This window comes from Coenobita brevimanus, chromosome 20, assembly GCF_032717465.1.
Source record: "Coenobita brevimanus isolate Jiangsu-jjx chromosome 20, ASM3271746v2, whole genome shotgun sequence".
Lineage (NCBI taxonomy): Eukaryota > Metazoa > Arthropoda > Malacostraca > Decapoda > Coenobitidae > Coenobita > Coenobita brevimanus.
Genome location: NC_136973.1, coordinates 21,624,411 through 21,639,381, shown reverse-complemented (window position 1 = coordinate 21,639,381; position 14,971 = coordinate 21,624,411). Strand labels below are relative to the sequence as shown.

Sequence of the window (14,971 nt, the reverse complement as noted above, 5' to 3'; positions counted from 1 at the left end):
AAACACCCAGATTTCGAACAGAACTGACTGGATGCAGCTGTGACACACCAATGTTCAAAGCCAGGGCATTGTCAGTGTCATCACCCCTTCTGTTTCCTCTGATGATGATGATCTCAGTTTTACCATCATTCACCTTAAGTTTCCTCTTAGCCATCCAAATCTTAATATCAGACATTAGAGATTCAAACTTTGTCTTAGTATCGTTGATATCTGACATCTTAACATAGAGCTGGGTGTCATCAGCATAAAAATCATAGGACACATCATGAGCATCAAGTAGAGACGATAAACTACTCGTGTAGATAGTAAATAGAATTGGACCCAAAACTGATCCTTGAGGGACTCCAAATAAAAGAGGAGCAGAATCAGAGCTAGCGTAATCAACAACCACTCTCTGAGATCTGTCCGACAGATACGACTTAAGGAGCAAAAGGGCACTATCACGAACGCCATAAAAATACAGATCATCCAACAAGAGTTTATGATCTACTGTATCAAAAGCTGCAGACAGATCCAAAAGAACTAGGAGAGAGGACATCCCACTACAAGTGTTTGCCACCAAGTCACTCTGAATCCTTGTTAGTGCAGTTTCAGTTGAATGGTATTTTCTGTATGCTGATTGAACAACAGGAACAACTCTGTTGTGTTCCAGTAGTGGTAAGAGTTGATCCAGTATGGCCCGCTCAATAATCTTGGATAAAAAAGACAGGTTAGAGACAGGACGATAATTTGTCATGCTCTCGACATCAAGGCCAGGTTTCTTAATTAGGGGCCTAAGCAAAGCACGTTTCTCAGACTGCACAAAATTACCAACGGCCATACCACGTTGAGTACACCGCTTCCCGTCCGATCAGCGAAGTTAAGCAACGTTGGGTCTGGTTAGTACTTGGATGGGTGACTGCCTGGGAACACCAGATGCTGTTGGCATCCCTACATGTCAAGTGGGGTTGGTGGAGGATTAGTGTCCCTCCCTGTAAAACAATTAACTCTAAGCCATTGGCCACCCCGTCTGGGATACATGGCGTCTGGCAATGAATGAATGAATGAATCTATTTATTATGTTGCAGATAAAGTCTGCAGCATGCTCATACACATCTGGCAGTTGTGACATGTTACATGGATCGAGTGAGCAAAAATGTTTTATTAAGTTCTCTGATGTAACATTTGACTTTGTTTACATCCAGCGGATGAAATGTTGAAAGCAAATTATCCCCGGTGCACAGTGGCTGGAAGTCAAATGAGTACGCTTCACAAGGAGAACTGCTGTCTAAATCACTTCTTATGCAAGATATCTTACTTGTAAAAAATGAAGCAAAATCAGAAGCCAATTGGGCATCAGATACAGAAGTTGGTTTAACAATTACATTCCTCCGACCAACCAAATTGTTCACAACTGCAGACAGTTTTTTTTTATCACCACCACATGAATCAACTTTATTTTGATAATACCTAGCCTTTTGGGCTTTTACAGTGTGAATGACTGCTCTTCTCACAAAAACATAGCGCAAACGAGTTACTTCGGTCCGCTGCAAGCGCCACTCATGTTCTGCCCTTCTACGCTGTCTACGCAAAGAATTAATGGATGGACCATACAACGGAGAATTATCACGTACAGTGATTGTTTTTACTACCTCAGGACAATAATGGTCAAAAATTGACCTGAGCTTGTTGTTGTAAATATCAACCAATTCACCAGAAGAAAGACTTGAAGAATCGATGGAGTTTAAACGTTAATCAATTTCAAAACACATCAACTGGCGGTCAACATTGTTGTAATTTCTGAACCTGATGACCTTTTGATATGAAGGGGATTTTGGGACATCAAAACTAAGAGTGATCAGAGATGAGGGGGTCAAATGACTCAACCTCCACATCTGATACGCACCTGCAACCAACAGGGGACAAGATCAAGTCAAGGACATGTCCTGAGACATGAGCTGGATTACTCACATGATTCAAAAAATTGTTCTGGGTAATCAATTCAAGGAATTCTGAAGAAAATGGTTTTGACTCTGGACTATCAACCCAATAATTGAAATCACCACAAACAAGTAGTCCTCCAGGTTTAAGAGAAAACAAGGATTGTGGAAAGTATTAAAAATATATGGAGTAGATGGAAAGTTGTTGAATGCTGTGAAGAGTATGTATGATGGTGCTAAGGCTGCAGTGCGTGTGGATGGTGAACTGTGTGAATTTTTCTCTTTGAAAGTTGGGTTCAAACAGGGATGTGTCATGTCTCCATGGTTGTTCAATCTGAATGTGGATAGGGTAATAAAAGAGGTACAAGGTAGGGCAGTGGATGTTGGAGTGGCCCTGGTGAGAGAGGGTAGTGTTTGGAAACCCCCTGTACTGTTGTTTGCAGATGATACTGTGTTGTTGAGTGAAGACGAAGGAGAGCTGCAAGACTTGGTGGATGAGTTTGGAAGAGTGTGTAACAAACGGAATCTAAAGGTGAATGTAGGGAAGAGTAAAGTGATGGTCTTTGAGAAAGGTGAAGTCAGTGAATTTACAGGGAGGTTGGATGGTGAGGAATTAGAAAATGTGAGTACGTTTAAGTATTTGGGTGGTGTGATGAGTAAGGAATGAGGTTTGGAGGGTGAAGTGCTTGAAAGGGTGCAGCAGGGAAGAAAGGTTGCTGGTTCTTTGAAAGCAGTGATAAGAAGCAGGGAAGTGAGCATGGAAGTGAAAAAGTTACTACATGACATATTGTGATACCAACTTTAATGTATGGAAGTGAAGCTTGGACGTTGCTGGACGGACACAAGTCAAGCGTGAGAGCAGTGGAAATGAGTTATTTAAGAGGAGCCTGTGGAGTCACATGGAGAGACAGGCTGACAAATGAGGATATAAAGGAGCGTTGTGGTGTGGATGTGATAGGAAGCGTTGGAAGGAATACACTGAGGTGGTTTGGCCATGTGGAGAGGATGGAGGGTGAAAGACTGACGAAGAGAGTGTACGTGAGTGAGGTGGAGGAGGGAATAGGGAGGGGGAGGCCGAGGATGAGATGGAGGGATGGGGTGGAGAGGTATATGAGAGAGGGGGGTGTGAGTTGAGAGCAGGGCAGTGAAATGGCGGGGGACAGGGCGACATGGAGGCGATTTGTTAGTGGCCACCCCAAACGGGATTGAGGCGTCTGGCAATAGATTGATAGACAGACATTTCCAACAACACACATCACAAACATTAACAGCGCTGTGACCACTTTCAATACAACTATTCAAAATGCTGTCAAAAGACACATCCCTAGATGCAACAGAATTAGACACAACGCCAACTTCCCACCAGAAATTCAAGGCCTCATCAGTCAATGGGACTCTACTACAACACTCCCCAAAACCCCATACACAAGATACCATACAACAAATACAAGAACTCAACACTCAGATCTATCTATCTATCTATTGCCAGACGCCTCAATCCCGTTTGGGATGGCCACAAACAAATCGCCTCCATGTCACCCTGTCCCTCGCCATTTCACTGCCCTGCTCCCAACTCACACCCACCTCTCTCATATATCTCTCCATCCCATCCCTCCATCTCATACTCGGCCTCCCCCTCCCTCTTCCCCCCTCCACCTCACTCACATACGCTCTCTTCGCCAGTCTTTCACCCTCCATCCTCTCCACATGGCCAACCCACCTCAGTGTATTCCTCCAAACACTTCCTATCACATCCACATCCACACCACAATGCTCCTTTATATCCTCATTTGTCAGCCTGTCTCTCCATGTGACTCCACAGGCTCCTCTTAAATAACTCATTTCCACTGCTCTCACTCTTGACTTGTGTCCTTCCAACAATGTCCAAGCTTCACTTCCATACATTAAAGTTGGTATCACAATACTGTCATGTAGTAACTTTTTCACTTCCATGCTCACTTCCCTGTTTCTTATCACTGCTTTCAAAGAACCAGCAACCTTTCTTCCTTGCTACACCCTTTCAAGCACTTCATCCTCCAAACCTCCATCCTTACTCATCACACTACACAAATACTTAAACGTACTCACATTTTCTAATTCCTCACCATCCAACCTCCCTGTACATTCACTGACTTCACCTCTCTCAAAGACCATCACTTTACTCTTCCCTACATTCACCTTTAGATTCCGTTTCTTACACACTCTTCCAAACTCATCCACCAAGCCTTGCAGCTCTCCTTCGTCTTCACTCAACAACACAGTATCATCTGCAAACAACAGTACAGGGAGTTTCCAAACACTACCCTCTCTCACCAGGGCCACTCCAACATCCACTACCCTACCTTGTACCTCTTTTATTACCCTATCTATGTACAGATTTAACAACCATGGAGACATGACATGTCCCTGTTTGAAACCAACCTTCAAAGAGAAAAATTCACGCAGTTCACCATCCACACGCACTGCAGCCTTAGCACCATCATACATACTCTTCACAGCATTCAACAACTTCCCATCTACTCCATATATTCTTAATACTTTCCACAATCCTTGTCTATCCACCCTGTCATATGCCTTCTCCAAATCCATGAAAGCCGCATACAACTTCTTTCCCTTCTCTAGAAACTTTTCCACTAAAGATCTAAGAATGAATATCTGATCTACACAACCTCTTCCCTTCCTAAAGCCTTCCTGTTCTTCTCCAACTAATTCCTCTGTTCCTTCTCTAACTCTGTCAATAAGTATCCTACCATACACTTTTCCTATTATACTAAGAAGACAAATGCCCCTATGATTACTACACACTTCTTTTTCCCCTTTTCCTTTGTACAAGGGAATAATTATACCTGATTTAATAGGTGTAGTGGGTGGTACGCGGGATGATAAAATAGTGATTTTGGGAGGGGACTTAAATGGTCATGTAGGTGAAGCAGCACAAGGTTATGAAGGAGTGCATGGGGGATGTGCGTATGGTCTAAGGAATGTAGAAGGGGAAAGGATAATCGAGTTTGGGGAGGCAACGGACATGACTGTGTGCAACACATATTTTAGGAAAAGAGACAGTAGGTTAATTACGTATGAGTCTGGGGGAAATACCAGTCAGATAGATTATTTTCTGGTTAGGAGGGCTGATAGGAGGTTAGTGAGGGATGTTAAAGTTATAGGAAGTGAGGAGTGTGTGCAGCAGCACAAACTATTGATTTGTGATATGGTGCTTAAAGAACAAGTGATGAGAAAGAGGACTTATGTACCTAGGAGGAAAATATGGAAGCTGAAAAACCAAGTAGTAAGGGATGCCTTCTATGGCGAATTGAGGAGAGTGGTGGCTGAACAGAGAGCTGTAGATAGAGGCGTTAATGAACAGTACAGAGCCCTCAGGAACAATTTCTTGAGAGTTACTGATGTAACATGCGGTTGGACAAGAGGACCACCAAGACATAAAGTAACTTGGTGGTGGGATGAGGGTGTAGAAGCTGTAGTTAAGGAGAAAAGAAGGCTTTTCCGGGAATGGAAGAAGGGTGGTAGCAAAAAGGTATATTTGGCTGCCAAGTGTAGGGCTAGACGAGAGGTATACAGGGCAAAGTCTGAGTCTATCTATCTATCTATCTATCTATAGCCCGACGCCTAATCCCGCAAAGGGTGGCCACAGACAAAACGCCTCCAAGTCACTCTGTCACCCACCATTTGACTACCCTCCCCCCAACTCACCCCCCCTGTCACGAATCAATTCGCGACATTTCCTTTTTGTGAGAAGCCACGAACTATTAGTGGAAAACTCACTGTGTATCGCTCAGTTAACCGTTTCTCTCTCCATTTCGGGGTATACTTTCCAAATCATTCGTCACTTTCAAAAGTGACCGATTTAATGCACGCCACTAAGTGCGTTACTGAGCGATACAATTGTTTCTTTATCGTTCGCCTCTGCTTGCATAAACAGTTAGCCACGCCTTCTTTTGGTGGCTTGTCGTCCTGCCTATGCATTATTTGAATTCAGTTTAGTGTTTGCTGTGACGGAGACAGGACCTGTGCAGCAGTGCGAGAGGTCAGCTAGTACCCAAACTCCACTTACAGTTTCTCCAAGCTCCCACCTTTAGTTCTCCAGCTTTGGGTGATACACCGCATTCATTGACTAGTATTTCCTTTGTGTATTTTGTAGTCTTAAGAGTTTAGTTAAGGTGTTTTTCCTAGGCGTAAGTATTTAGCTTCTGTGTGAGTGAGCGAGTGCGTCTCATTTAATTTGATTTGAAATGTATAATGTTAAATTTGTTTTGTAATTAATAAATTTAACAGTTCTATTTCTTGAGCTTAATGTAGAGTAAAAATCTTGTTTCATTTCTCCATAATTAAGCTTATTTTCCATACAGCTCCTAGCTTGCATAAACATTTACTATTCATAACTGGTACTTAGACCAGTCTTGTTGTATTAACTTAAAATCCGTTGTGCCAGGAGTTAATGCATCAGCAAGAACCTGATGTTATTATTATTAGTATTAGTTATTTATTGTCAGGGGTGATGTAACTTTCTCCAGAGGCTAACAGTACAGTAATTCAGCAATTGTGAGTAATTAGTCTCTGCTGTGTACTGTTGAGGAAGTTTATAAATTCTCGTTCTCAGAGAATCGTGCTAAGCCAGCGTAAAGTAATCGTTGCTTGATGTAGCAAGACAATCATTGTCTCTGCTCTTCAATATTATTGAATATTATTATCAAATTAAATAATATTTAACCATTATTTATATCAAAATTACCGTGATATTATAAAAACCCCGTGACAATTGGCGACCTCATTCCAGGATATTAACTCCTAGCTCTAAAGCTATTCACGAGATAGTGCTCACTCATTCATATTTAGGTATTTATCATTAAAGTTTATAGGCACAAGCTTACTGGTGTTTACCCTTAATTTAGCAAGTGAATTTTGCTTTATTAATCAATAGAGTACTTAACTCTAGTTTATTTTTGGTAACGCCAGACGATTTTATTCGCTCCTGGGAAGTCGCCGTACCCATTGTGTTTATTATTGAGTCTTCCCAGTCATTTACATTTTTGATTTATTCTTTGCCAGTTAACTAGATAAGACTGGTCACCACTAGCTTGTGTCTGTATTCTTTACTTGTGTTTATTAGTATTCGTCGCTAAGCAGTCAGTACTCAATTTCGGTTACTTAGTAAATTGAGCTAGCATCATGGCTACAGCTGTATATGTACAGGAAGCCAAAGATATTGGTCTCACAGACCCAGAGAAAATACAGAGTTACGTTCTCTCACGGTTCAATTACGAGCAAGAACGTGAGAAAGTTGCTCGTGAAGAGCGTAGGATTCAGCGCGAGTACGAGCGAGAACAGCGCGAATACGAGCGAGAACAGCGTGAGGAACGTGAAAGAGAGCGTGCTTATGAACAAGAGCAGCGTGAGAAAGAGCGCGAATACGAGCGAGAACAGCGCGAACACGAGCAGAAACAACGCGAGCTCGAGTTAGAAAAAGAGCGAGAACAGCGCGAATACGAGCGTGAACAACGAGACAAAGAACGAGAACATGAACTTGAAGTGCTGAAGCTCAAGCGAGATTCCTTGGCTTCAGACACGTCTGGTGCAGTTGGTCCAAGCTCCACGAGCGTTCTTCCTGCACATGTCCTGGCGACCCCACGCATCAAGCTTCCTTCATACAAGGAAAGCGAGCGAATCGAGCCGTACATAGCTCGTTTTGAGGACATGGCAGACTTATATCAACTGGATGAGGCAGCTAAGCGGCTTCAGTTTCTTAGTTTATTTGAGGGCCCTGCCCTCGATATTCTCCACAGAATTCGTGGAGACAATCTCACATATGAGATGATGAAAGCTGCACTCATTAAGGCGTATGGTCTCACAGTAGACGGCGCCAAAGTTCAGTTCATGCGAGCTCGTCTCCAAGACAAGGAGACAGCTGTTCAGTTCCTTGATCGTCTCACAGCTTACTTAAATGAGTGGATGGAGAAAGATGAAACTCCTTCCACGCGTGAGGGGATAATTGACCTTATGCTGCGTACACAGCTAGAGGTCGTGGCCTGCTGAGCTCATAGCACAGCTTAAGATCTGCCAGGTGAAAGATGCCAGCCAAATGGCAGAGAAGGCTGACGCATTCCTTACTGCATACGGGTATCAAGCTCGTAAGCAAAACACCTGGAGCAGAAAAGATACTGCCAAGTCTGGGAAGCCGTCTCAGACTGAATCCCAGCACCAAGGCCATTCTCAGAGTAATGGCCAAGGTCCAAAACCGCAGTGGAAGGACCAGGGGCAAAACACTCAGAAACCTGAGTGGAAGAGGTACAACAAGTACCCTAACCAGCAGCAGTATCAGCCACGCAACCGACCGTCGGGACAAACTTTTTCACCACCAGCTCAAAAGAGGCAGGAAGCGAATGCAGCCTTCATTCCTCAGCAGCAGCCTGGTGGTCACGTCCCTACCAGTGTGGGTACTTCCCCACAGTTCACTAGTCCCACAGTGACAGTGAACTCCCCTCCACAGATGGCCAATGTTCCATCTTCCCAATATAACCCTCAAGGCACAATGTTTGCCACATCAATTCAGCAGCCTCATGAGTGGCTAGCTGCTTCCTCCACAGGTGACAGTACCTTCCTTGTACAGCCAGGGTTTGTGGGAGACATTCCTGTGAAGGTCCTGAGAGACAATGGTTCCTCAGGTTGCTCTGTTAAGCAGAGTTTAGTTCGGCCTGAGCAGTATACAGGTCGACAGATCCATGCAAGCCTTATTGATGGATCAGTGAGATTGTTCCCTGAGGCATGTATCCAGGTGGCATCTCCATTTTATACTGGTATGACACTTGCAGTTGTCATGCCAGAGCCTCTATTTGACTTGATAGTAGGCAATATTCAAGGAGCCAAGGATAGTTGCTCCGATGATGGCGCCACTCAGACTTCGGCTGCTGCGGTGACACGAGCCATGACTGAGGCTCTAGACTGTGTCACCCCAGTGATCATTGAATCGCCGCAAGATCTGATGTGCAGTCAACTTGTTGTGCAAGAACAACATTCTGACCCGACACTTGCTGCCGTGCGGAACAAACAAAAGGGTCGAGTGATTAAGTATTCACGGGGAGGTCGAGCCAAGTTCCTTCGCAAACAAGGACGGCTCTACCGTGAGTCACGAACACCTGAGGGCGAGGTTCGACTGCAGTTTGTCGTTCCCGCCAAGTACCGCCCAGCAGTGTTACAATGGGGTCATTGTCCAGCCTCAGGAGGTCACCTGGGCAAAAGGAAGACCCAGGGCCGTATCCGAGCTGACTTTTTCTGGCCAGGGATGGGACGAGACATAGACAGTTTTGTCCGTTCCTGCAGTGTGTGCCAAAGTATCACCACTGATCAGGGACATGTCCTTCCTGTGCCGCTCATAACCACACCTGTAATCTCTGAGTCAGTTGAGAGACAGGGTAGTGGTGAAGTGGGTGCAGACCTGATGTCTTGCCCATTGGCCCCACAGGACACAGTATGTCCAGGGCCTGTACATGCATATTATGTACCTTAAGTTAAGGGGGAAGTTGAGAGGCGACTTGAGGCTATGGAAGACCCAAGTTTGCATAAGGATTCTCAGCTTCCCGGTACTAATATATGTACCATAAGTTAAGGGGGAGAGAGAACTCCGCAGAGGCGACTTGAGGCTATGGAAGACCCAAGTTTGCATAAGGATTCTCAGCTTCCCGGTACTAATAGAAGTACTGTAGGTTAAGGGGGAAGTTCGAGAGAGAACTCCGCAGAGGCGACTTGAGGCTATGGAAGACCCAAGTTTGCATAGGATTCTCAGCTCCCGATACTAATATAAGTATTGTATTGTAGGTTAAGGGGGAGAGAGAACTCCGCAGAGGCGACTTGAGGCTATGGAAGACCCAAGTTTGCACAAGGATTCTCAGCTTTCCGGTACTAATATAAGTATTGTATTGTAGGTTAAGGGGGAAGTGAGAACTCTGCAGAGGCGACTTGAGGCTATGGAAGACCCAAGTTTGCACAAGGATTCTCAGCTCTCCGATATTATAAGAACTGTAGGTTAAGGCACAGGTTGAGGACCCGTGTGCAGTTCGAGGCTATGGAAGACCCGAGTTTGCACAGGGATTCTCAACTTGCCGACCATAATCGTGTGCTAAAATTAATGGCGACCTCGAGTGTACTTTTCATAGCATGTACTGACTGCTAGCCAGAGAGAGTAATTGTAACATAATAAGAATTTTGTCTCATTGACACTTTTGATGCTCCACCTTAATTGGTTTTGCAGGTTCAGCAATGGGTGTAGCAGTTTAGCTGTGCGGGCCAGCTGATCGTCTGCTGCACGCTGCCGCCTCTTCTCCTCTGCCTTCGTCGTCGCCATATTATTATTTACTATGTCATTTTACACGTAGGTACAGTTACACTACAACTGTCACACCTACACCGTGTATTACATACACCACGCTACACAACAATTAGTTGTCAGTGTAAATGTAGCGAATTTTCGCTCAGTTTGACCTGAGTACAGGATTTTCACCGTCGTCACGGAGTTTTTCCCTCAAGCTTGCTTCTATTAACGTAAATACGAGGTTTTTTCGCTCACTGGCGACTGCGATTTTCTCCTGTAGCAGGATAGCACACACACACCACAGTGTGAATCTTGTGTGACTGAGTTAGGATTTATATATATGTATATTGAAATCTTTCTTCTGAAGGAAGAAAGATTTAATTTTCATGGGGCGTAATGTCACGAATCAATTCGCGACATTTCCTTTTTGTGAGAAGCCACAAACTATTAGTGGAAAACTCACTGTGTATCGCTCAGTTAACCGTTTCTCTCTCCATTTCGGGGTATACTTTCCAAATCATTCGTCACTTTCAAAAGTGACCGATTTAATGCACGCCACTAAGTGCGTTACTGAGCGATACAATTGTTTCTTTATCGTTCGCCTCTGCTTGCATAAACCGTTAGCCACGCCTTCTTTTGGTGGCTTGTCGTCCTGCCTATGCATTATTTGAATTCAGTTTAGTGTTTGCTGTGACGGAGACAGGACCTGTGCAGCAGTGCAAGAGGTCAGCTAGTACCCAAACTCCACTTACAGTTTCTCCAAGCTCCCACCTTTAGTTCTCCAGCTTTGGGTGATACACCGCATTCATTGACTAGTATTTCCTTTGTGTATTTTGTAGTCTTAAGAGTTTAGTTAAGGTGTTTTTCCTAGGCGTAAGTATTTAGCTTCTGTGTGAGTGAGCGAGTGCGTCTCATTTAATTTGATTTGAAATGTATAATGTTAAATTTGTTTTGTAATTAATAAATTTAACAGTTCTATTTCTTGAGCTTAATGTAGAGTAAAAATCTTGTTTCATTTCTCCATAATTAAGCTTATTTTCCATACAGCTCCTAGCTTGCATAAACATTTACTATTCATAACTGGTACTTAGACCAGTCTTGTTGTATTAACTTAAAATCCGTTGTGCCAGGAGTTAATGCATCAGCAAGAACCTGATGTTATTATTATTAGTATTAGTTATTTATTGTCAGGGGTGATGTAACTTTCTCCAGAGGCTAACAGTACAGTAATTCAGCAATTGTGAGTAATTAGTCTCTGCTGTGTACTGTTGAGGAAGTTTATAAATTCTCGTTCTCAGAGAATCGTGCTAAGCCAGCGTAAAGTAATCGTTGCTTGATGTAGCAAGACAATCATTGTCTCTGCTCTTCAATATTATTGAATATTATTATCAAATTAAATAATATTTAACCATTATTTATATCAAAATTACCGTGATATTATAAAAACCCCGTGACACCCCCCTCCCTCATATACCTCTCAACTCCATCCCTCCACCTCATCCTCGGTCTACCCCTCCCTCTCCCTCCCTCCACCTCACCTACATACACCCTCCTAGTCAGTCTTTCATTCTCCATTCTCTCCACATGTCCAAACCACCTCAGTGTATTTCTCCTAATCTTCTCAACCACATCCACATCTACCCCACAACGTTCCTTCACTTCTTCATTCGTCAACCTGTCCCTCCATGTCACTCCACATGCTCCTCTCAAGTAACTCATTTCCACTGCTCTCACTCTTGACTTGTTCCCCTCTTGCAAGGTCCACGCCTCGCTTCCATACGTCAGGGTAGGGATCACAATACTATCATGCAGTGACTTCTTAACTTCCATACTCACCTCCCTATTTCTCATCACTGCTTTCAGTGTACCAACAACCTTCCTTCCCTGCTGTACCCTTTCACGTACTTCATCCCCCAAACTTCCATCCTTACTCATCACACTACCCAAGTACTTGAATGCATCCACAGTCTCCATATCCAAACCATTCAACCTCACTGCACACTCTGTGACTTCATTCCTCTCAAACACCATAACTTTACTTTTGTTTACATTAACTTTCAGCTTCCTCCTCCTACACACTGTCCCAAATTCATTCACCAAACCTTGCAACTCCCATTCACCTTCACTCAACAATACTGTATCATCAGCAAACAGCAACACCGGAAGCTTCCAAATCTCACCCTCATTCATTAGGGCCAGCCCCACATCCACTGCCCTACCTTGCACCTCCTTTACATCCCCATCCATATATATATTAAACAGCCATGGAGACATCACACAGCCCTGTTTCAGTCCCACATTGAGATCAAAGAACTCACTCAGCTCACCATCCACTCGCACCGTAGCCCTAGCTCCCTGGTACATACTCTTCACAGCACTCAACAATTTCCCCTCCACTCCATATATTCTTAATACCTTCCACATACCTTGCCTATCTATTCTGTCATAAGCTTTCTCCAAGTCCATGAAGGCAGCATACACTTTCCTTCCCTTCTCTAGATACTTCTCCACTAAACATCTTAGAACAAATATCTGATCTACACACCCTTTTCCCTTTCTAAATCCCCCTTGTTCTTCTCCAACTAGCTCCTCTGTCATATGCCTAACCCTATCAATGAGTATTCTACCATATATTTTACCAGTCACACTAAGTAGGCAAATACCCCTATGGTTACCACATACTTCTCTCTCCCCTTTTCCTTTGTACAGAGGAACAATTATACCTGATTTCCAGTCCTCTGGAACCCTTCCCTCTTCCCAAGCCAATCTACACAACTTCCATATCCACTCCACAACAATCTCACCCCCATACCTAAGCATTTCACCACACACTCCATCAATTCCTGGGGCCTTTCCCAGCTTAATCTTCTTCAATGCTTCCACTACTTCCGCCCTAGTGATCTCTTCCTCCCTCCTCTCATCTCTTCTTCTCCCAGCCATTCCCCAACCGCTTATACTCACACTGCTCTCACTCTCTACATTCAACAAATCCTCAAAGTGCTCCTTCCATCTCCTCAATTTCTCTCTCTTCTCCACCAACAATCTATTATTCCTATCTTTCACTCCCCTATTATTTCCCCTTTCACACTGCCTTACTTTCTTTACCTCCTTCCAAAACAATTTCTTACTCTCCCTCCATTTCACACTCAGATTCCTCCCAAACTCTTCATCCACTTTTTTCTTACTCTCCTTCACCAGTCTCTTAACCTCCCTTCTCCTGCTCACATATATCTCTCTCTTCTCTCTCTCATCTTCTCCCCTACCTCTACTCGCCAACCATTCACCATATGCCTTCTTCTTTTGTTCCACAGCTAGTTTCACTTCATCATTCCACCATGCTGTCCCTTGCACACCCTTGCATCTCCTCCTCACTCCACAAACCGCCTCACACGCTGCGCCTATCTCTTCCGTGAATATCTTACATACATCTTCCACCCCTTCCATCTGCTCTAGCTCATACCTTCCCAATCTTTCTTCCACTATGCTCTTATACTCTGTCATTTTCTCACTATCTTGCAATTTCTCCACTCTTCTCACAGGAGCTGCTTCCTCCTGTCTTCCCCTTCGCCTCCTCAACCACTTTCTTTGCATCTTTACCTTGGCCATCACTAAGTGATGGTCCGAGACTCCATTCCCCCACCCTCTCCACACTCTTGCATCTAACACTTGTCTTCTCATTCGCTCATCCACACACACGTAGTCTATCATTGCCTTTCGTTCAACAAGTTCACCATCCATCCTCCTCATCACTCTCCATGTATACCGGTGGATCATCTTATGACGAAAGTAGGTATTGGCTATTGCCAACCCCTTACAAGCACAGATGTCCACCAATGCACTACCATTCCCATCTACTTCAGCTGGCACACCCCACTGACCAACCACTCCATCCACTCGTACATTCCCAACTTTGCCATTCATGTCTCCAATCAACAGCACTCTCTCGCTCCTCTCAAACTTGTCCATACATGCTTCTACTCTCGCCCAAAACTCATCTTTCACTCTTGCCACTCGATCCTCTGTTGGAGCATACACACATACAATCGCCCATGCTTGTATACCTATTTTCATCCTCACCCATACAATCCTTGCACCCACTGTTCCATACTCTCTTATATTCTCCTTCCACTTCTTGCTTATCATCAGACATACTCCCTCTCTTGCCCTCTCATTCTCACTGACTCCCGCACATATACCTAAACCATATTCCCATTCTCTCACCCTTTCACCTTCCCTTTTAGTTTCAGTCAGTCCACATATATCCACTTTTGCATCCTCAAGCACCTGAACAATCTCTCTCTCTTTCACTTCATCATTCACTCCTCTCACATTCCATGTTCCCACCCTAAGAATGTCCTTTGTCCGTTCCTTAGTCGTCAACGTATGGTCTGTCCGGGTCCGAGGCGCTTTGTTCGCTTTTTTAGTTACTTCTTTTTACGGGGTGGGGCACTAACCCACCACCAACCCTTTTAGTCGCCTCGTACGACAAGCAGGGATACTGGGGGAGTATTCTTGAAACCCCCCTACCCCCAGGGGTAGGAATAATATGATATTTAGGGTGGCAGGTCAACTGAAGAGGGATAATCGGGATATTATAGGTGAGCAGTGTGTGAAGAATGATGAAGGAAGGATAGTGGTGAACAGTGAGGATATTAAAGATGCATGGAGAGAGCATTATAACCGGTTGTTGAATGAGGAGTTTGACTGGGACAGGGAAGGTTTGGAGCCAGCA

The 14,971-nt window shown here is 44.2% G+C and overlaps 1 non-coding gene across 1 annotated transcript; it reads left to right on the top strand.

Annotated features, from left to right (window-relative positions):
* Positions 1-808: 808 nt before the first annotated feature.
* On the top strand, positions 809-927 carry LOC145391983 (5S ribosomal RNA). Its single transcript, XR_013895925.1, has one exon. It is a non-coding gene; the product is annotated as a 5S ribosomal RNA (ribosomal RNA).
* Positions 928-14,971: the final 14,044 nt, after the last annotated feature.